This window comes from Eurosta solidaginis, chromosome 1 (genome assembly GCF_040869045.1).
Source record: "Eurosta solidaginis isolate ZX-2024a chromosome 1, ASM4086904v1, whole genome shotgun sequence".
NCBI classification, from domain to species: domain Eukaryota; kingdom Metazoa; phylum Arthropoda; class Insecta; order Diptera; family Tephritidae; genus Eurosta; species Eurosta solidaginis.
This window is the reverse complement of record NC_090319.1, coordinates 91792069-91813778: the sequence shown is the minus strand read 5'-3', so window position 1 is coordinate 91813778 and position 21710 is coordinate 91792069. Positions and strand designations below refer to the sequence as shown.

The 21710-nt window shown below is 37.7% G+C and overlaps 1 protein-coding gene across 8 annotated transcripts in view; it reads left to right on the top strand.

The window, feature by feature from the left end:
- LOC137236454 (serine-rich adhesin for platelets) overlaps nt 1-21710 on the top strand; it is a 344342-nt gene that overhangs the window by 118829 nt on the left and 203803 nt on the right. For 7 of the 8 annotated variants that reach the window (XM_067759064.1, XM_067759067.1, XM_067759069.1 and 4 more), the window contains one exon: nt 3674-3713. The gene's annotated coding sequence lies outside the window, so the exon portion shown is untranslated. Of the gene's footprint in view, nt 1-3673; nt 3714-16580; nt 16645-21710 lie in introns of those variants that run through there. The other variant, XM_067759063.1, reaches the window with a different exon arrangement.

The following is a 21710-nucleotide window of genomic DNA, read 5'->3' as shown; positions in this document are numbered from 1 at the left end:
ATAAAAATGAAGTACTTTGAGTCAGTGAGGTCAGCTAACCCTGTTTTGCGATAACAATCGCCAATTGGGAGCACCAAGCGAGGTCAAAGCTTCCTCTAACTGTCTCTCCAAACTCAGTGAAGGTCTTCTATTTCCTCATAACATGACCTAGCTAGCGAAGCTTTTGTTTTTATTCGCTGCACTATCTTCATATCTGCGAAAAGCTCATATAGCTCATCATTATACCTCCTTCGATACTCGCCGTCGACATCACGGATAGGACTATAAATCCTCCGGAGAACTTTTCTCTCAAATACTCCAAGAGCCATCTCATCTTCTCTCGACACCTACCATTATTCCGAGCCATACATCAGTACAGTTATGATAAGTGACTTGTAGAGCGAGAATTTTGTTCGTCGAGACTTTACTTTTCAATTGCTTAAATAAGCATTTGTTGTCAAGAGTTATTCTCCGTTCAATTTCTAGGCCGACACTGTTTTTGCTTTTAATGCTGCTTCCCAAATAGACGAAATGCTTCAAAGTCTCCAATTTATATCCGTCAACAGGGACGTGGCTACAAAGGCCACGATGACAGCAAGTAGTTCGGGTTGTCCACATTTACTGCAAGACCCACTTTTTTTGCTTCTTTATCTTATACCAAATCTTCGCCTCTGTACGTCAGTTACCAGGTCGCAATTATCATTCCTACAGAATGAAACCTTTTGTCATTAAAAGAGTATGAAAAATGTATGATAAACCGAAAATAATAATAGTATTTTTCGCGATAAATATCCGGGGAGATAGAGCCTACTTTTCTTCCAGAATGTTGTGTTTTTGGTAATCCTTCACGTTTTAGGCCGACTCCATGTGCATCTGAAAAGACAGATAACTTTTTTGCTGAGAAACTTTTCATGACGAAAACAGAATCGAAGGGATTGCCAAGCCACCAAATCAATTTGATGTTAGTTGTTCGCCCGCTTTCTAAAAAGAAAAAAAATAGACTACGAAAATTTTATTTTTACTCCGTAGTCGTTTACTCAGGTAACAGTTTTAAATACTCCGAACACTGGTAGCGAAATATGAGAGAAATGTAATAAATCGAAAAACTTCAAAAGCGCTACGTTATCAAACTTTTTTTTCAAATTCCATTACAAATACAACAATTCCGGAATGCGGGATCTTGGCTGATTTTTTTATGTGGTGAAATAACCAGATGAAGTATGGTTCAACTATATGGTTGGCTCATCTGTACAAAAACAAAATATGTTAGTTCAGATTGTCAAAATCTGTGTGTTGGTGTTATGCGAATGGAATGGCATGAAAACATAAAACTTAGCAGTTTTTGTATTTTGTAAGAAAATGTTGCCAATGTGTTGGTTTTTTTTTAGTTTGCCATCTCCTTTTGACAATCCTATCGACCATGCAATGACAAAAATAAAATCAGCTGATGAGATGAGCCAACCATATAACTGAGCCATGCAGGTGAAGTAAGCCGTCAATTGTTTCACTCTAAATTCTTCTTTGTTTTGTCATTCGGCTATCTGAAAATTTTTCACCAATGTTGTCTCCGAAAAAGTGTTGCTTTTTTGCATTTTTCAGGAGTAACCCAGTAGGTGAATATCGATGGAACTTTACTGGATTTAATTATGAATGTTTAATTTGTTCCAAAAAAATTGAAACAGGTCTTTGTTAAAACAACTATTTGTATTCACGTCTTATCCAACAAGGATTTTCGTCTGTGCAGCGCTACTGGAGACTTTCGAGAAATGTTCAAGAACACAAAAGTTATTGTATTACACCTTAATTTCTAAATGTACTTACAAAAAATTGTAACTCACTGTTGTTTTTTTGCCTAAAAATCAGACCACGAAGATAAGAGGAATGTTACAGTTATGGATTGTAATTTAGAATATATGAATCCGGCTCGATCGGATCAGCATCTTCTGGTTCTATCCCGTGGCATATTTTAGTAAATAATAGCTTGGTTACATTAGTAATACATCATGAATTCAACTGTCAAGTGCTTTTGGGGATTCTTCTGATCTAGGTTGTATGATATATTAGAAGGGCATATGTTTTACTCCGACTCTCAACGACAAAATCAACAGAGCAGATTTAAAGAACAATGGATTTTTAGGGATGGAAACACATTTAAAAGTATTACGATAAGTTCCAAGTCTGACTGTAAAACTTTTCATCAAACTCGAAACCTAAGTGCGCAAAGTTACTACAGTTCAAATAATGGATAACACCTCTCCCTTTTATGTCCGGTTTTTCGATGAAAGCTTCAACTGCAGTTGAAGTTGAGGTCAGTTATGCGTCTAATTATTAAATTTTACTGCTCATCACAGTTTAAGTTTTTTATTTTTATTCGATGCCAAAAGTAATATAAAGTCGCACTGATCCTGTGTATCCCCTTTTGCATTGGCGTTGGGTGACACTGATATGCTGCAATGGCTATCGTAGCAACGTATTTATTTTTCTAATCCTATTTCTATATTTTCTGACCGTTGAAAATACCTCCCTACCGTTTCAGATAGCGTACATCTTCTGTCTTTTTTTTATTTATTTCACCTGGTGATTCCACCATGGTTTTCGACACCACGTATCACACAATCCATTCATATATCGGTACACTTCGTAACCGAATCGTTGGTACCAAATTAGCTTGTAATCGGGTGTACAATCACAGGGTCTTACCTTGGTAAGATACGGATTTTATTAAAGCTACTTACCATTTTAAGGATAATGCAATCCGGTTGCAAGGCAACTCCACCTTGAGTTTCATTACCATTCCATTCTAAGCAAAAATAATTCGCTGCATTAGCTCTGACGCTTGGAACACCGCCAGATACATAATACAATTCCACAACTTTAATACAAGTTCTGAGGGATGTAAACAACCTTTTCTAAGCAACAGGAAAACCTGCAGGAAAATTAAGGGGCGCGTGTGTTTATAGACTTCCAGCCACATCGAATTGAAATGTCCGTTCGCTGTAGGATAAGGGGCTCCTTAGCTACTAATCACCCTTACTTAAGTTGCGATGCCAAATGTTCAGCAAAGCCTAACGCAGTTTCAAAACATTTCAAAAGAAAGACTAAGCACAAACCCACTCTTACAATTATCAACTGTTATCTGCAAACGATAAGCATCTGCGATCACAACTTACATCCGGGATACACCAAACTATTTAGGAATGGAAAAACTTTATTGCCAACTTTCTAATGAAGAAGACCGCATTACTCCGAAGAGAATGGTATATTGTCAACTTCCCTAAAAGGGAATTCCCCCGCATTATGGAAAAAGCCAACATACCATAGCCCCCGCGAATCTCGCACTAGGGGGCAAATCCCAAGTGCAGGAGGTGAGACTTATATACAAGCATCAAGCGATACATTATTCATACAGGTCACAACTGGTTTATCCTGCTCCTCGTGTTAAAGTTTTTATTGACCGTCATAAGGTCACGCAAGCGAGGCACGTGCCCGCATTGCCCCCTTTCGCGTTATCATCCGCGGTTATATTCGAATACCTTACCCGCAGGGGGTGTGGAGCAGTCCTTCACAGATGTGTATCTTTATCTCAAATAAAAAAACAAGCGATTACTTAGAATTTTAGTTTTAAATTTTAATTAATGAATTAACAGGAAAATAATTAAAGTTTACTAAGTAATATCTGTTTACTTGTTTTCAGATCTTCTTGCTGCAACTGTGCTATTTCAACGAAGCTTCAGGTGTGTACATAGACAAAATTATTCACATTCTTATTAAGACTTTATGCATTGTAACCTTCAGTAAGATTTTAACAAACCATTTTAAAAGCTTAAGTTCTTCCTCAGGCGTTGTACTCGATATCACAAGCGGATTAAGGGTAACACCACCGAAGCTGCCGCTAACCGCCTCTACGTTGTTGGAAGTGTATATTTTCAGAGAATGTGAACCGGCGTTTCATCATCCAGTTCACAAGATCAAATACCTGCTTGCTGCTTCACCGAAGCATACCCAAAGATTTCATGAGTTACTGTCAAACGAGTCATTTAGAAAGTTGTAGATTGACTGACAAATTCTTCATACTTTCATTAAAAAGAATATCAACCGCACTCGATAATTTAGGCCGACAGAACATACAGGCTCACAATGATAAAGTAGCCTACCCTATCATCTAAGTAAAGTAAAATTTAGCAATTGGTTTTGGTTCTCAGATCATAACTCTGAGGCAAGAAGTAACTCAAGTGAATTGTGGCGCAAGTTGGGTCATTTTCGAGCAGCAACGCTCACATATGGCTGCATGGACATACTACATAATATAGATGCACACCTAGACTAAACCTCATCTGGGGCATTCTCCATCGGAAGTTGTTATTGCATAGACTTGCGCCTGAAATACAATACGGTAGCTAGCCACAACTGTGAATCAGACTGAGTATTCGGATTCAATGGTTCCGGGATCAGATTCGGAGCTCTTGCATCACATAGTTGCCATATAGCATTATCTATTATTCCCCTCTGTAACTTCATTATATCGCCGGTCTTATAGAAGATTAACGCTTTTCAATATTAGCGGGGAAGACTACACAGTTTGTTTGAGTGCATGACTAACATCTTAAGTAATTTTCGTGCAGGACTAACGCGTTGAGGGGAGTTGAAACAGTTGTTAAGCGTAATACAAAGTTTTATAGCTTGACAGCTTTCCCAACTCAATTGTCAGCCTAACCTATCCGAGGAGAATACTATTACAAATATAAAAGTATCTTATACATATTTAGCAGACGGTTCTCTGGGAAGGGTGACATGGCCGGAACGTACCGGATCTAAATGCAGACGAGCAACATCGACACCTCTCCCGAAAACTTTCCTGGAGTGTCCCTATCGCTTTATGAGAACCACATTTCGCCAGTTTGTGTTGAATATTTTGTTGTTGCGAGAATATTTTGTTGTAGAAAACTTTTTACATTAAATTGGAACACTTTCTACGTTTTTTATGATTTCTTGAGACCAACCTAATTATTTTGTTGGTCGACGTTATGAAGTCAATTTCAAGCCATGCTCAGGAAAATGTTATTAATCCTAAATTTCAATACGCATTATACTCAGATACACTGAAATATGTGTCTATGTTTCACCTCTATGTACTACCTCCACAAATGGTGTGTGTCCATTATTCTCCGCAACCCCATTCGGCTATAGGTTATACACTATGACCACCACCAGATATGTGTGTCTCCGGTACAACATGTTCTGTAGCTAGTTGCCGCTAGATGGGTCTCCTAAACATTATCTAAGTGAGGATAAGCGTTTTTTTTTACCCGCAAACGTATACGTATATACGTGTAAAAAACACGGCTATTAATACAGGGAAGGGTATGAAGAGTTGTATGGATATGTCTTTAACGAAGGGGAAAGGAACACGAAGTGTTAGATTCACCCATCACGCCAGCAATAATCTATTTGGTTTTCGGATATGAAAGCATTTTATTGGGGAAACACCGAGTCATTCCGCCAAATGAATTGGCTGTGATGAGAATTATATATAATAATAATTTAATCGCATTTAGCGGCAATTTTAGCGTCCAATTTCCGTTAGAGGGTAAACCTACATAAAGAATTATTTCCTCCTTCTACTAAGTACGTACACAACCTGTGGGGAAAATCTCTAGTTCAAAACTGGTGCGCTTCTAGAACATTCGGAACCACTACTAGTCCATCCTCTATCTCTTCTGCATGCTTTCAACTGGCGATTTTAATATAGTTATGTCCTGTGGAAAATTTCGCCTCTGCAAAACGTTTTCTGTAGTTCCAAACTAGATACAAACTTTCACTAATAGAACTATTTCTCTTATTTGCACTTTTTCTATAGTTCCGAACTAGTTAGTGTACAAATTCCCAGTTTATATCTAGTTCTCTCGTTGGTACTATTTCAATGGGTCCCGAACCAGACTGAACATTTACATGTTGCTTCTAATACGACTTTATCCCCTTTTCAAGATAGTTCTGAGCCATGCGAAAATTCGAAATGTTTTAACTGTGGGTTTTTTAACTATAAAAAATCTAGTTACTATCGAACAAATACTAATTTGGTGTTTTACGTCCTGTTCTAAACCAGAAATTGTATAACTAGTTATTGATTTCCCCGCAGGGCATTCACGTAGGGGTCTATGCACGATTATGTACATATATTTAAGATTATCTATATGTGAAAAGGAAGGCAGGTAGCGATTACAAATATAAATAAAAACAAAAAGTCAATTTAAAATTTCTTACATAAGTATGTTTTGTCTTGTTTCTATTTCTTTTTAAATTAGCGGACGGAATGAAAGTAGGGAGGTTTTGAGTCGAGGCATTTACAAAGCAAGAAAGGAGGTTGTTAAGTCATAGATGACACATAAATATGTACATACATAAGTAAGTGCATATGCAATGTGGATCCAAGTGCACCTTAAATTTGGTACCTCAAGTAGTGCCAAGTATTTAACTTTGATTGCGCCATTACAGATAACCAACTTTGTACATCTATATGTGAATGTATGTAAGCACCTGTCTGTATTTCATTAAAAGAGGCGAAAGAACGGATGCAGATGGAATTTTGAATTGTTTGTCTGAATACATGGGATCGTATGCATAGAGGTGGGCACATACGGCTGCACACAGGAAAATAGGTGTACCAAATTATGAATGCGCATATGTATGTACGTAGCGACCCTTCCAATACCACGCTTAGTCGTTTACTGTTTTTCTTATGTATCTGTTTTAATTGAGTTTTTCGCTGTGGAAACGCGAGCAATGAAACACTACGTAGTCTGCGTTTTGCAGTTCGGCGGGACAGTGTGGACAAAAGGGATCCTCCCGAATCCTACGACTATATTAATAGTTTATTTAAGAATTCATGAGTTTAACACCGGCTTATAATAATCAAATATTCAATTATTATGTTTTTCTGAGAGAAACTGATAAGAAAGAAAGAAACATTTACTGGCATATTGCGATGGTACCATTTCGAAAACCGCCACGTAATCATCATCAGGCAATTTCGTAATGTTATCAAAGGTTTCACCGAGATTCGAACCGCGAATCACACGGTGAAACTGCAGTTGAGTCCGAGTTTACTGATTGCCTCCGAGAAGGTCGACTTTTAGCACACCGTCATATATCCCATTCCATAGCGCTGCATCTAGAACAGCTCCCTAAGGGGCACCACCGGTGATGTTGTACTTTCTTTGTCCCACATCCGTATCAAATAGGAGTACTCTGTCGTTAAAATAATTACCAATTATTCTGCGTAGGTAAACAGGTATACCGAAGTTTCTAACGCCAACATTATCTGCATCCAGCTCGCAGTGTTAAAAGCATTTCTAATATCCAAAGTAGTCAGTGCATAGACCTTCCATTTACCTTAACCTCATGTTATGCCTTCGCGGGTTATATTGACAACTGTTTGTATTACATCATGGATCTTCATTTTCGAGATACGAACTGATCATTTCACAAGCCATCTGATCTTTCCAGGGTCTGCTATAGGCGCTCAATAACAATACGCTCGAGAAGCTTTCCTCAGTCTTTCAAAATAGTGGTTTTTCCATTTCGAATACAGATGCTGCGTAGTGAAATTTAGTTTCAACAAAGAATACAGTGTTCTACATGGTATGCAGCGTCACATGTGCTTTATGTTTCAAATTTCTACGCGCAGCAGTTCTGCACATCTGTTTTAGGCATTTAATGGCCGCCTCACAATAAAATTTCTCTTGTTCATGTGTTTTGATGCAAAAGCGAACATCGTTACAAGCGCGCAGGATATAGCATTTGTGAATATAAAAGAACTTCAAACTTAGCAGTTGAAACTTATTTCGGCTTGACCATTCACATAAAGAATTTCGCGAATTAATGTTATAAATATTCTTACTTTACAAAAAAAAAAAATACTTGCTAACATATTTTGTTTCCTATTCATATTATGGCGAATATTTACATCACTATAATGTTAGTAAATAATCACAACAACAAAAACAGCAAGCATCACACTTATGTACAAGGCAGCGAAGAATATTCCACACACATAATCAGCAGCTCGAAGCGAAGAGATTACTTCACATACACATATGTAGTCAGCAGACAAAGGAGAAGCTGTTACTCACACATACGCATGCCATATAGCTAGAAGAAAAACATTAACTACGGATATACATGTACTTAGCTAAATAACATAAAACTGATCTAGAAGGCATGTTCGTGAAACGACTAGACCTTAGGAGAAATGGGCGAACGAGGTAACCGAGATTATACAAGCAGCGCAAGCTGAGGAATCAGTAATCAGTTTGATTTTAACACGCTTAGTGAAGCACGCGGTAATTTTAATTGTGAAGTACTACTCCAAAAGTAGTCTAAATAAAGACCGATTTTTTAATATTTGAGTTATTTATTCGACAGATTAGAGACTCAGACGTTAACAGAAACTGCAAAATAATCAGGAATCCCCCAAATTCGTTATAATATGTTAAAATGTCGTTCTTAACTGTGAAAAATGTTAGAAAAGTACCAACAAGTGGAAAAATAGCACCCATAACCAAAACACTTGTCAAATTCTTCTTCTAATACTTTGCTTGCAACAAAAGTTGGAGGTTTACTACTTTTTCATGTCGACATTGCGCTGGTGATGCGCACTTTGTCGCTCTGCATACAAATATATGCAATCCACATCAAATGCTGCATCAAAAATCGTATGTGGCTTTGCTTCATGATTCAATCACAAGAGGTTTGCTCGACTGACATATTTTTTGACAATTGCAGCCATTTTGCTCCCAAATCGAATTGACATCCGTTACCGGTGTTGTTTTTTTGCGATTTTTCGAAGAATATTAGTAGTAGAAATAGGAAGCAATCAGTTTACAAATAAGTACTGAACTGCATAATTCCTTAGAATATTTTTTTTTCTTTGATTTTATGATGAATTTATTAACTATGCCATAGTCTATTAGTGTTGCTGAACATAGGTTTTATGAAAAGTGCGGTCACCAAGGAATCGTGCATTTTGTAAACCTATGAACATACGAAATCTAAACCAATTCAAAATTCATCGTTCAAGGTCAAAAACTCCACTAGTAAACCGATACACGTAAAAATGTTATTAGTAAAAAATGGAGATGACATAACTAAATGTACTCATTGAGCATGTTATTATGTTATTCCGTATGTTCGGTACATTCGTCTCCATTTAAGAATTTGGGGAATCGGTTTATATTTGGAATATTATGTATATACTTATTTGATATATTGGGATCTCGTGAGGTAGTATCAGAAGAACGTGTTCCGAATATTCTAAATTAATGGTTTATCGGGAACACTTCCATGAATACAATAAAACAAATAATACAATAAAAATAAAAAGGTGAATACTCCCTGTGTAGCAGGACCGCACAAAAGCTTAACCCTTCTGTCAAAGTCAAGGCCGGAATCAAAATTTTTTTTGTCAGTTCATTGCGGCTGCCTTTTCAAAATCGTCCTATCTCAACATAACTTTCAAAAATTTCGCTTTTAGGATTTGTCACAAAAACACCCTATATTAGAATTATTAATAATTAATAATTAACCCTTCTGTCAAAGTCAAGGCCGGAATCAAAATTTTTTTGTCAGTTCATTTCGGCTGCCTTTTCAAAATCGTCCTATCTCAACATAACTTTCAAAAATTTCCCTTTTAGGATTTGTCACAAAAACACCCTATATTAGAATTATATTGAAGAACGCCTTATTTCAGAATGATTTTTATTAACACATCAAAATGCATTGAACTTATGCTCATATAGGGAGTTTTTGAAACAAATTTTGAGATAGTGTATTTTTGAATAAAATTCTAGCGTATGGCACTCTTCAAACAAATTCTGAAATAATGACCAAACCAACATAACTCTTTATCAATTCACGAAATTCAGAAAATTAATTAAGTCCTCCAAATCCTCTCGGCATTTACAAATTTATTATCACTACTAATATACTACTAAAGCTACTTTTCTACTACCATTTTCTCTGAAGAAGATTGAATTATTCCCCGTTTTCCTTATTTCCTAAAGCAACCCGTCCAGATTTTTCAATTTGGCAGTGTCAAAGCTCTGTCATGATTGGAGAACAAACCTCTAGTAATTGAATCATGGCGTTGCTTTAACTTTTGAATACATAACGCTGCTATTTTGTTGGACATAGCTGTATGTATGCACCTGTTTCGAAATCTTTGTAACAACATACATTTATGTGTATATGTCTAATATATGCGGAGGGAAGAAGGTAAACTCTTCGGATTCTAAAATAATATGCGTTACGCATATTTCCCTCCTTAACAAACAATTTACATTCAAACAACCACATTCGTTCAGATTAGAGTTAATAAATGGGTACAAGTTTTTCGAGTAAGTCAAGAGTTAAATAGAAGCAGACAAGACATAAAAAATTTGAATGACATGAGATGAAAAAAAATACTTCAAAACAAAAAAGATAAACAAATTCTTAATATAAATTTGAAGCGTTCAAAAGGGCGGATGCATTTGGAATTGAATTGAAACAAAATCAAAAACTTAAAAAATCAGGAACAAAAACAAGATAATAAAATTTCCTACCGTCGCATATTAATGGATTGAAAGCATTCGAATAGCGGAAGATTAAAAGTTCTTAAATTACCAAAGAAATTTGAATATCTTTTATCTACTCATTTTCTTTTTGAAAAATGATGCTAACGCTATTAGACACAGCATCCGATTTGGTGATAGTCGGTTTGATTGTAATGTTTTTTGTGACTTTGGTACAGTTGTTGCAATTGGTGGCTGAGCAGGTGAGTCGGTAGTTAAATGAAAATAAAGAAATGCAACCGTTTGTTTTGTAAGAATATTTGAATGCACTTGAGTGTCAGGCGGGTATAAGAGAGATGTCAGTGCTTTGCTGGGCTCCAATTATATGCAGACATATATACTTGTCTATATGTACCTATTAATGCATCGAAGTGCATATTGTTTCCATAAAGTGTCAAATTTAGTAGTCTAAATTATTAGGTCAAAGCATGAGCATTGAAATAAATTTCACGTATCGCTATTGAAACTTGTTGAAACATTGACCGAATAGCGCGTTCCATCGACATACGTACTAGGGGTGGCAGATAACACAGGTTGACAAATTTTAGACCCAGAAATGAGCCACTAATTTTCTGCAGACCTTCGGTTTGTTGAATTTGAGTTCAGAGTCACTCCCACAGCCGCTTCATCTGATGTTGTCATGGAAAGTCTGCTTTCCTCAAATGTGAGTTTCGGGTATAGTATTCTAAGGAACGGGATTCGCTGGGCATTTATCGCCATAAGACTTTGCCGACTCATAGATGTTGAGTCTGAGAGCTGTTTTCTGCTCAAAAGGCTGAGTTCTTGTCTGCTGGATTTCTTCATAGTGTTTGCGGAGATGACTCCTTATGTCTCTGGGAGACGAGGCTTCTTCAATCAGAAATATGTTGAGATGTCCAACAGAAACTGTTTGTTCAGCATTTCATTTCTCTCCTTTATGGAGAGTATTCTCAAATCCCAGTGTAAATGGTCTTCTGATAAAATAAGAAGACATTCCATGGCAATTCTGGGCTCGTTCTTTTGACAGGCCCGCAGCTTCATCAATGGTGTTTATTTCAAGCACGGCGCCCATATCGGAAGCGCATAACATACAAGTGGCTTCTTTGTCTCTGTTTTAATTAGAGATCCTGGTTTTGTCCTGAATTTAGTTTCGTTCTCTATTCCAGCTTTGTTTTCCAACTAGATTTAGTTTCAGTTTTATTCCAGTACCAATCCCTGTCCTGATCCCGATTTAGTTCTTTGTTTGGTTTTATACTTGTTTGGTTTCATTCTCTTTCCATTCTTCTGGTTTAGGTTTTTTTCTCTGTTCGAGCCTTTAGTTCTAGTTTCATTCTTTCAAGATTTTGTTTAACAGCAAAAAATACTCCGACTTCAGTTTCGTTCCAGCCATGCGTTTGCTGCCGTTTTAGGCCTCAGCTACAGCTATAGTTTTGGTTGGGTTCTGGTTTTGATGCCAGTTTCCAATATAATTTCGGGTTTTGTAACACCTGAGTACCAGTTAAGGGTTTGGTTCCACTTTCGGGTATGGTTTTTATTCCAGTTCAGGATAAGGACGTGGATCCGATTCCGGTTCTGGGTTAGGTTCCGGTTGTGTTTTTGACATGAATACGGTTCCATTTCCTTCTCCCCTGCCTCGATTTTCGTGGAGGTTTTCCTGCTGCTTTCTTTTTCTTCCCTTACTTATGTTCGCTCCTATTACAGTGCCCGACGGATGCTTTGCGATGGGATTGCCACCCAACTCGCAACAAAACCACTTCTGTTTTTGATTTTAAAAATGACAAAAAGGCAAGTTATTCAATTTCTTTATAATTCTCAATCCAAATAAAAAAATGTGAAGCTTCCTTTTTTTATTTCAAAACTCAAATCCGCAACGATTTCTTCTTTTCCTTTCTTTTCATTTTAATTTTTTTTTATTTTCCTTTGTTTGCTTTCTATTTCTTATATTTTCTGGCTATTGTGAGCATATGAAGGTGTATTCTGGGTCAACAGCATTCTGTATGTCTTCTGATATTTATCATCAACCTAGTGTATCCGACTACGAACGCATCATAGGTTAGGTTAGGTTGAACTGGCCGGTCAATAAAGACCTCACATAGACTGAATGTGTCCATAGTGTTACCCGAATTTGTTTGATGACCAAACGAAAGAACCCGAATCAGGTGCCAAGACATACCTTATAGAATAACTCCATCCTCTTGGCATATATATACCAGCAGTTTTCTAAGACCCAGCTTAACTGCTTCATCGACATCTGGAAACTCTGGCGCCCCTAATAGCTGGAGCCTTGACCTGGCGAACGCAGGACACGAATACAGAACGTTCTCAACCGGTTCTTCCTGCACTTGCTGTTACTGCCGGGGCCTAACTAATAGGCATGTGACGCCTGAAGGCATTGTCCAGTCAGTATGCCTATCGTGAGCCTTAACTCTTCTATCTTCAGAGATATGAGCCACTTTGTGAGTCTAATATCGTAGGCTTTGCACATGATCTTAGAAATTTTTTAGCACCGCGCTTTTGTCCACGCCTTTCCTGCTGCATGGATCATATGCAACTCCTGTCTCCTTTTGATATCTCCCAAGCGGATTGGGACGTCTATCGTCGACTCATTAAGTGTTGCACCCTCCTTTGCCAACTCATTCACCTTTTCGTTACCTACTCCATCATAGGACGAAGAAGAGAAGGAAGGCGAATTCAGTACCAGGTGTTGTTATCCCAACAGCTGATTGCTTCTTGATTATTTTCCTTACAACGCCTTGTACAAAAATATGTCAGTTATCGAAATCAATGAAAATTTTCTTTTGATTTGACATTCTCCTGCGCGGCGAATTGAATGAATTCGCTTTGCCATCACCTTGTATTGATTCGCCTTGGTCACAAAAAATGAATAACGTTAATCATCCTAGATAACGAACTTAATCTCTGTGAAGTTGGCACCTACATGTACGAGTAATTAAAAAAACCATATCTCATTCGTTGGTCCACTGTTTTTCCATGTTTGTCCAGGAAAAATTTTCGTTTGTCCACCTTTTATTAAAAAGTTATTTAAAAAAATCGTGTGTGAAGGTGGCACCTCCATTTGCGAGTAATTAAAAAATTCTTTTTTCCATCGTTTGTCCAGGAAAAATTTTTGTTAGTCCACCTTTTGTTAAAAAGTTATAACAAAAATATTTTTTTTTTTTTCGAAAAAACCTCAAAATTTTTTGTTTCGATTTATTGTGCTAAATCGTATGTCCGTCGTTTGCCCATCAATTCTCCATGTTTATTAAGGAAAATTTTTCGTTTCTCCACCTTTTGTTAAAACGTTATAACAAAACACAAACGATGGACAAACGAATTATATTTGGTTTTTTTGAATTACTCGCACATGTACATAGGTGCCAACTTCACAGAGCTACGAACTTATTAGCCGGCTTTCGTATGTTAGACGACTAGTTAATGATTGCATAGCGCGGTTTATCTATTAGCAGAGCTTCATATTTCGATTCTTCTTCTTTATCAATTTATTGTCTATTATAAAATTTCCGTAATTGGAGCGATTTGTGTTTTTAGGCTGAGTTTTATTGACACAAAAAATTATAATAATTTTGTTATTGTATGCTTCATAAATATGTCATGGTATGTAGGTATTTGTATACAAAATTCTACTCGTGCATGCCATATATGCGTTTAAGTTGTTGTTGGAATGTATAAAAAATGCAACGATGCAGGAGTCAAATAAAAAAAAATTGGTATTTAATATTAAGGCACTTGGGTATATATGTACATATCTACACCGTTGCACAGTTGCTTACATTGTTTGTTATTTGTTGATTTTATTAATTTTTTGGGCTGACAAAATTTCTTTTGTTTTTTATTAACAAAAGTACATACTTTGCCCTAATGAGCCCGCCTGGGAGTCGACTGCAGTTCTGTGAAAACTTTATATAAAACGCGTTCTTTTACGTTTTTAAAGCACCTACTCAGATCTAATAAAGTTAGTTAAATATCGACCGAGAGGTGGGCACTATAAAATGCAAATAATTGTAGCATGTTGTGCCTCAATTAACTTATTTATTTGAATCAGAAATCATTTTTTGTAGCCAATTAAGACCAAAACTTATACAATCTCCCGAGCATTTTTTTCAAAAATGCAAATTTTAAGCAATAAAAAAAGTTTACAGTTTTTTTTATTTGTATTTCTGTGAATGAAAACAAAAATATCTCATGAATCAGACGTAAATTCTATCAATATTAATACCTTTTTATTTTATTGTGAAACACTTATACCCGGTGTCTACGTCAATTTGAATTGCCGTCATAAATGTGCATAACTGGCAAGGTATATCTATCTTCTCTAACAGCCAAGCAGTAATAAAAGCTTTAGCTGTGTTAACAGAAACTCGTAGGGAAGACTTGAGGCTCATGATGGACATACTAGCTGGACACTGCCCTCTGGCGTCACATGCTTATAAGTTAGCAGATGAAGCAAGTTCGGGCCCCCAGCTGGTCAGGGGTTAGAATATACCCCTGGTAGGTATGCCTGTCGTAAGAGGCAACTAAAATACAAGATTCAAGGGGTTGTGTAGCGCAACATTTTCAAGTTGCCAGCGCAATATATAGCTTCTCCAAACCCAATTTTCAACCCCACCTATCCGTGGCGAATCCTGTTTCATTAACAGCCGAGGCTCGGGCGACCCCAAAGCTCCTCATGGAACTTGGGGGTGAGGAGGTAGGGACGGCCTGAAGGTTTAATGTGGCCATATAAATCGTTCCCGAGATGGTCGGCCTAGTACCTTAATGGTGCTGTGTTACCGGAGCGTAACGGATCTGCATCCGGCAAAGGACCATCACATCGATGACACTCCCCAAAGCCTTCGGGGAGTAATCTTATCTCTACAACAACAACAACAGTGCGGCCTGTCCAGAAAAACGGGTTAGCGAGTATTGTGTTCATTTTATGCGGTCGCGCGGGTAAAGCTCCAGTTATTAGTGGCGGCAGAATTGTCAGATCTCGAGGCAGCAATTCAGCTAGGCCCTAGAAAGTCCTGCCATCTGATTGGGAGTTTGCCGTTTGGTCGTCGAACAAAAACTGGTTACACTATTCATTCGCATTCAACCAGTTAAACCTAACCTATCTTTATATAAAGTATCTGCATTTAATTAGCGAGCCATGCTCAAATTGCTTTATACAATTATTTTTGGTTATTTATAATAGAGAAATATTACAAAGTTTACAAACGGCGATGGTTACTAGGACATGTTTCTGAATTTCACTTCTTCATCAGCTAGCTCCTCGGAGCTAAGTATTGAACTCGAAAGCTCCAATCTTCATACTTCATACTAGTGTATCCACTCAGACATACGATTCGAACTACTCGATGCTGAGAAGTCAGTTTAAAATCCATACGTGGCTAGCCTAGTTCCCGACTGTGTACTTTCGAACTTTCTAAAATATATGTGTGTTACAGAGTTGTTAAGAAATGCAATCACCTCGGAATGCAGTCAAGTCATGTTAAATTCGTGGAGAGACCCTTTGGGGTTGCAGCTTTTATTCCTTTTCGATAGTCCGGACTACTTATTCCTTATTGCATTTCTCATGAGTAATACTAAAATTTAAAAGCATTCCGCAAGTGAATAATAGCACTGAAAAGGAATGCAAAGGATTGCGGAATGATGTATGTTGGAACGATTTTCCGTCATCCTTTGTAAAATTTGGTTTCAAGACAAACTGGTTTCGGCGTTGTGCCATCATCAGTGTCGATTGCGGAATGCATTCCTCCGACTATTGCAGTCCAAAGAATGCAACCCATAAAAAAATAGGGAGTAACTAGTTCGGAGTGCAAAAAGGGATATTAACTAAAATTTTTTATTCATTATTCCGTACTAACCAAAAAGTATTGCAAACATCTGGGGCTGCAATCAAAGGAATAATTATTTCAAATGGAATGCATTCCTTTACAACTCTGGTATGTGATTAAACGGCATGCTAAAATATGATTTTTCACTAATTTTTTATTTCTCTTTCCTTTTTTTCAGTGGCCTTTTCTATTCCCAAGCATTATTTGCCCATATATTGCGAGTTACATTAAAATAGATTAAGGTATTTTTTTAAACAAATTTCCGAAATTTGCGTTTCTTTTCTTTTAGGTTTACTATCCCATTCTCAAGAGCACACCAATTTGTTTCTTGGAAAAAGTAGAATTGCCATGTGCTCTTTATCTTAAAATAAACTATAAAAAATGTTTAAAACAACAGGGCCCGAATCATGTTATACGACCACGTATCGAAAAGAAACTTCACTCAATTGATAAATATGAACCCGGCAAACTCTTCGTGAAAAATTATATTAATTTAGGGATCTAATGAGTACTCGTAGCCACTATTTCCGATAATACCCTAATATGATACACCATTTCAGAGGGAATTACAAATTTCTTTCGATCGCTTCTCGTAAAACACGATACGGGCCCAGAGTTCTAAAATGTACGATAATCAACATATCTTGAGACTTGGAAAGTAAGCTTAAATGTCACAACATTTTTAAGAAAAAAATATTATGGCTACGGCTGTATGAAAGACCGTCTTTTATTGACTGCCGCTTAAAACCCACTCTAGCCCAGAAAATAGTTGAGGAATGTCGTACAGCAAAAACTGGTGGATGAAGAAATAAGCGAGCGAGGTAACTAAGAGTATAAAAGCAGTGCTAACTAATAGCGTTTTCTTTTCTGAAGTAAATTGTTGCATAAGTAAATGGTAAAGACTTAATAGAGTTACTCCTACCCCAAAAAATGTTCAACAATTATAGTGCAAGCAAAGAACATTTCAACTCACCATATTCACTCATATCACAAATCAAACAAGAAGATTACGCATTGCGCATGTAAACATTAGATCAGTTCTTTTTTATGGGCAATTCTTACGTCATTTTCCTTTAGCTCTTGTTTTTTCTCTCTCTCTCAAACAGTCAACTGTGACGTAGTTGCGCAGAACGAAGCAATTTTGAACTCGTGAATGCGCAATCTGGGTAGGTGATTTGTGAACTTATATTAATAGAGTATATGTGGAACTTAAGAGCGAATTGAGAGTTTCACAGAGTTGCACTGCCACACCGCCATTTTAGACAAGGTAAAAGTGTAACGCTTTTGCGTTACGAGCAGGCAGCAATTTTCACAAAAGAACGAAATACCCCGTAAAGGCGTTGCCTGTTTTTTAGAATAGAACAACAACCCTTGCGCGGCGTACAAAAAGCGTAACACTTTAGCCAGAAAAGAAAACGCTATAAGATATCGGAAATCAGTTTGATTTTAAAACGTTGTTAGTGAAGTACACGAGTAATTTAATTGTGAAGTAGTACTACAGTAGTATTAAAGAACATTAACATATAGAACATCTTGAAATACTGAATATTTGTTAGTTCAGCGATTCCAACTATAGAATAGTCAAGAATTTCCCAAAGTTCGTTACAATAGGTTGTATGGGATAATGTTTGAAGCTTATAGCTGTTAAAGTGGGGCAGAAATTACGAAAAGTTTCTTAGCTGAAAAATCGGTTATACGGGATATAAATATTGTTACGAATATTAGCAAAACTAAGGGGTGCTGCTATCTCTAAGCCGATGCTAAGCAGTGACGCGAATTCACATCAATAATTCAATCATTATGTATCTACATAAACGAAACAATAATTGCATCTACACATATGTACCAAGTACGTATACGAGCAGCGGAGATTCAATGCACAAACACATGCATATATCTGAGATACTCCTGAAAATATGCAAGGAGAAAATCTATAAAATTGTGCAATTGTAGTTACAGCTGAGAAGTTTGAGAGCTAATGGCAACTAGTAGATTCTGGAAGCGCCTAGAAGATGCAACGTTGAAATCAGAGAGTATATAAGGCAGCAAATGTAGAGGCGCTGGAATTCAGTTTGATTTGAGCTATCAAGCATTTTCGATTAAGACGCTATCTAGCGAGCCATAGCAGTATTATTTTGAATAGTAGAGTTTCATTTGAGCTATTAATCAGTTTGGTTGTTAAGCAAGCTAGTTGCAAAGTATAAGTGTTATTGTGAATTACTTTAATAAAGGCCATTTTTCCATTATTCAATATTGGAGTTATTTATTCAACAATTTAGTGATTCGAACTTAGCAGAAGGGCAAATAAGAGGATTTGCAAGTAAATTCGTTACAATTGGTGTCAGAAGAGGAATTGTTGAATAAATTCCAGAGGACAACAAGGACATGGCAACTGAAGAAAGAGTTGGAGAGCCGTGGATTGAATACAAGCGGCGTTAAACTTGAACTTCAGGCACGGCTACGAGAGGCAATGGAAGCAGAAGGAATTGATGTGGACGAGTATGTCTTTCATCTTGATGGCGATGAGACAACAAAATTGGAGGAGAAAAATGCAACACCGCAGACAATGGCGAACACAGACTTGAATATGATATTGGTTGCAATATCGGCACAAATGTCCGAAATGTCATCACAAATATCCACCAACATGTCATCACAACTGGAAGAACAGAAAACGTATATGTCATCACAGATGGAATCCCAAGAGACACGAATAACATCGAAGATGGAAGAACAGAAGACGTATATGGTATCCCAACTGGAATCGCAGGAAACCCGTATAACATCACAATTGGGAGAACAGAAGACATATTTGGCATCTCAACTGGAAGCGCAAGAGGCACGTATATCTGAAATGTCGGCACAAATTTCGGAACAGGTATCATCGCAGCTCTTTGTGAAACTGGAAGAGCAGGATGCAAACATTTTACAACTCGAGGACAAAATTGATTCCGAAATAGAAGCGTTAAAAGGTCGTATGGAGCAGTTACAACTAAACCGCCCAGCTGTTTCAGCAAGCAATCCAAAGGTAAAAACACCATCATTTGACGGCTCTGTTCCTTTCCAGGTCTTCAAGCTACAGTTTGAGAAGACCGCAGCAGTGAACAACTGGAATGCGGAAGATAAAGTTGCTGCACTGTTCGTGGCATTGAAAGGGCCTGCAGCGGAAATCTTACAGACGATTCCAGAGTACGAACGGAACGGTTATGAAGCATTGATGGCTGCTGTAGAACGACGATACGGAACTGAGCATAGGAGACAGATATACCAAATGGAGTTGCTGAACCGCTTCCAGAGGCCTGGTGAAACATTGCAAGAGTTTGCGTCGGATATTGAAAGGCTAGCACATTTAGCGAGTGCGGACGCACCCGTGGAATACACTGAAAGGGTAAAGATTCAGAGCTTTATAAATGGCATACGGGACGTCGAAACAAAGCGAGTTACATACGCAAACCCAAAGCCAACATTCGCAGAAACGGTGTCAAAAGCTCTGATTCAGGAAACAGCGTCGCTTCTGTGTAAGCCAGTTTTCAAAGCACGCCGTGTGGAAGTAGAAAGGCCAGAGTGCGTAGACGCAATAATGGAGGCGCTGAAAGGATCGCAAAAGCAGAGTGAAAAAGTTATGAAATGCTTCAAATGCGGGAAGTCCGGTCACATTGCACGTCATTGCGATCTTGGTCCTAATAGTTCCAACAATGTGGGTGGCCGTAAACGCAAAGCTGGAGGAGATGAGCAAGAGCGAGTAAGAGGTACAGATCGAGAGCTAGATCCAGCTATTGAATGTCCTGTGATATCTGTGTCGCAAATTGGAAGGAAATCAAGCAGTCTTACCGTCAGAGGGAATGTGGATGGCAAGGAGCGTGTACTGACTGTAGATACGGGCGCATCTCATTCCTTGATTCGATCTGATTTAGTCAACAGGAGAGTAAAACCGTTACCTGGAGCAAGGTTGCGTACGGTCACTGGCGAGTATAACCAAGTCCAGGGAGAAGTGATATGTGAAGTCTTGATTGGAAAGGTCACGGTTCTACACAAATTCGTTGTGGCGAAGATCGTTGAGGAAGTCATATTGGGAGTGGACTTCTTGGTTGACCATGACATCAAGATCGATATGCAGAGAAGGGTGATGCGTTATGAGAACCAGGATATACCACTTAATTTCAAGTTGGAGAAAGGGTTCAGTAGTAATCAAGTAATGGTGGAGAAGGCTCGACAAAGGCCACGAAATTCAAAAGAAAAGGTTGATGGATCGAATGGGCCTAATAAATCGAAATTAAAAGTACCTGCGAGAAAAAGACCGGCATCGACAAACCCTAATGGACGCGCTAAAACGACTGAAATAATTTTTCAGAAAGAATGCAAGGGTGTTTCAAGCCAGCGCGCACTACTGTTGTGAAACGTCCAGACGATAATGATGATGCAAAGTCAATCTGTCAAGTGAAAGCTCTGCGAAGAAGTTCATTGGCCAAACAACAGATTGCGAGGGAACGATCAAGGATAATGAGTAGTAAGATGAAACACAGGTACGACAAGGAAAATAATTTGGAAGGTTTCCGGGAGGGGCATACAAGCAATTGGGAAATCACGAAATAAAAGAGTGGTACATTTGGCGAAGCTAGCAGCGTTTAGATCGAGAGATTTGTCTGATCGGGACGATCAGACTTAGGTGAAGGGCAGTGTTACAAATATTAGCAAAACTAAGGGGTGCTGCTATCTCTAAGCCGATGCTAAGCAGTGACGCGAATTCACATCAATAATTCAATCATTATGTATCTACATAAACGAAACAATAATTGCGTCTACACATATGTACCATGTACGTATACGAGCAGCGGAGAGTCAATGCACAAACACATGCATATATCTGAGATACTCCTGAAAGTATGCAATGAGAAAAGCTATAAAATTGTGCAGAGAAGTGTGAGAGCTAATGGCAACTAGTAGATTCTGGAAGCGCCTAGAAGATACAACGTTGAAATCAGAGAGTATATAAGGCAGCAAATGTAGAAGCGCCGGAATTCAGTTTGATTTGAGCTATCAAGCATTTTCGATTAAGACGCTATCTAGCGAGCCATATCAGTATTATTTTGAATAGTACAGTTTAATTTGAGCTATTAATCAGTTTGGTTGTTAAGCAAGCTAGTTGCAAAGTATAAGTGTTATTGTGAAGTACTTTAATAAAGGCCATTTTTCCATTATTCAATATTGGAGTTATTTATTCAACAATTTAGAGATTCGAACTTAGCAGAAGGGCAAACAAGAGGATTTGCAAGTAAATTCGTTACAATATGTACGCTATATATACGCA